Source organism: Chiloscyllium plagiosum, chromosome 21 (genome assembly GCF_004010195.1).
Source record: "Chiloscyllium plagiosum isolate BGI_BamShark_2017 chromosome 21, ASM401019v2, whole genome shotgun sequence".
Lineage (NCBI taxonomy): Eukaryota > Metazoa > Chordata > Chondrichthyes > Orectolobiformes > Hemiscylliidae > Chiloscyllium > Chiloscyllium plagiosum.
The window spans coordinates 44,006,299-44,008,713 of record NC_057730.1 but is presented as its reverse complement, the minus strand read 5'-3'; the positions used below and the strand labels follow the sequence as shown (position 1 = coordinate 44,008,713).

The following is a 2,415-nucleotide window of genomic DNA, read 5'->3' as shown; positions in this document are numbered from 1 at the left end:
GGCGTTTCTGTACATAACACCCTGCCTTTACATTTATTGAACTGAACAGACACATAATAAACTTGTTAGTAATTGCTTCTTTCCTGACATTGCAACATCTAGTGGAGAATTATTAAAACTATAGAGTGAATAATAATATCCAAATGGGTAACTAATTTATGACTAGCTGGATTTAATCAGAAAAAAAACATCGTTGTGAAACTTGAAAGGGTTCAGAAAAGATTTACAAGGATATGGGCCAGGGTTGGAGGATTTGAGCTATAGGGAGAGGCTGAACAGGCTGGGGCTGTTTTCCCTGGAGTGTCAGAGGCTGTGGAGTGACCTTATACAGGTTTACAAAATTACGAGGGGCATGGATAGGGTAAATAGGCAAAGTCTTTTCCCTGGGGTCGGGAAGTCCAGAACTAGGTTTAGGGTGAGAGGGGAAAGATATAAAAGAGACCCACGGGGCAACCTTTTCACGCAGAGGGTGGTACGCGTATGGAATGAGCTGCCACAGGAAGTGGAGGCTGGTACAATCGCAACATTTAAGAGGCATTTGAATGGGTATATGAAAAGGAAGGGTTTGGAGGGATATGGACTGGGTGCTTGAAGGTGGGACTAGATTGGGTTGGGATAGCTGGTCGGCATGGACGGGTTGGACCGAAGGGTCTGTTTCTATGCTGTACATCTCTATGACTCTATATGCATGACTAAATCATGCAATGCATTTTTGCCTTCTGATAGAGGTCATAATTTTCAGATACTTAGAATGTGCTGGCCAGAGGGACTAAACTATTAAGATTGGGATTTTATTTGATAGGAATGAACTTTATCTATCTTTTCTAGGGTAAGACCAACTATGAAAATGATATGGATTGCATCCAGGAACAAACGGGGAAGAAAATTCCATCCAACCAACATCAACTGATTCCATAAAATTTGCATGGAGCACAAGGTTTCCCAATGCTTCCAAGAGCAAATCCTGCAAGATTAACCACAGGGACAGAGTTTATTAGGCCACTGGGCAGTGTGTTTCATTAAATGCTGCAGACACATTAACACACTGCACCCAGTCCCTGACCTCCACTTCCAGTTGAGTCATAATATGCAAAACCCCAGCACAAATGTCAGCAGCCTTTTCATGGTGTACTTTAAAGACAGACTCACTTATAAAATTATTCACCCTGTTAGAATGTTCCCATAGCCTTTTACAGCTTCAAAAAAATTATTTCAGTGACAGAGTGGGTGTGCTGATCAAGGGCAACAGGACCAAAGAGCTACCAGCCCAAACAGATGGCTTTCGAAAAAAAGTCAGGTGAGGGTCTGGTTGACAGGCGGATCAGTGAGGCAAACCCTGGAAGATGGGGTAGGGGTTTTTGCTGAGGGCAGACAGCAGTATTATACTGAGTGGGACCTCTCAATGGTCCTCTCCCTGTTCTACCCAACAGTAGCGGAGTGGGAAACAGCCGGGGTTTACCCGACAGCCTTCTTATGCAAGGCAAGACCCTCTAATCACTGGAAAAACTTAGTGAATCCATTAAATGGCCAATTACGGCCTCTTCCATTGTTTGCGAAGCTCTGGAATAGGTGGGCCATCTGTCACCTTTCCTGCTGCTGCTGCTAAAATGGCAGGGTGTCAGGAAGCTAACAGGCACACCACCCCATCACCTCTCCACATCATTTTACCAGCCGCCTCCTCCTCATTCCATCTTTGAAGGGCTGCTAAAATCCAGCCTAAGGAAGGATACTTCATATGGTCATTCATGTAAGATATAATTTTTGATTCATTTTGGTACTATGGGAAAGGGAGGCAGATGAAGATCAGGAAATTTTGCTAAAATAGACTTAGAATTGACTAATTAGTGCATACCACAGAGCCTTTTGAGAGAAATGGAAGTTAGAGATGGTGTGCAGAGGGTAAAGTACAAAATGAGGAAAGGGAGAAAGGAGCCAAGACAACTGCAGAGATTGTGTTAATTACAGACAGACAGTGGAATTCCTCAAACAAAAAAACGGTAGTGGAGAGCAAGAGGCAGGGTAAAAGACATCAGGCATTAAGATATACAAATCATGTTGTTTATATGTATGATGCTGGAACACTTGGCAACTTTGGCAGAGAACATCTGGAGTACCAAAATGCACTAAGGATAGGTGCTTAAAGCAAGTTCTAGATATACTGCAAATTTAATTCCAGTCACTTAAAATGCAATCTCCAGTTAAGATTGGTGTAAGAGCCCCACCCGTCCAACCGCCACCAGGACAGAACCCCACTGGTCCTCACCTACCACCCCACCAATCTCCATGTACAGCGCATCATCCGCCGTTATTTCCGCCACCTCCAAACGGACTCCACCACCAAGGATATATTTCCCTCCCCTCCCCTATCAGCGTTCCGAAAAGACCACTCCCTCCGTGACTCCCTCGTCAGATCCA

At 44.2% G+C, this 2,415-nt stretch overlaps 1 long non-coding RNA gene across 1 annotated transcript in view; it reads left to right on the top strand.

Moving 5' to 3' along the window:
- The first annotated feature begins 617 nt into the window (after positions 1 to 617).
- Positions 618 to 2,415, top strand: part of LOC122560814 — a 4,955-nt gene continuing 3,157 nt past the window's right edge. Inside the window, exon 1 of the long non-coding RNA XR_006314821.1 lies at positions 618 to 1,747. This is a non-coding gene — a long non-coding RNA (uncharacterized LOC122560814). The remainder of the gene's footprint in view (positions 1,748 to 2,415) is intronic.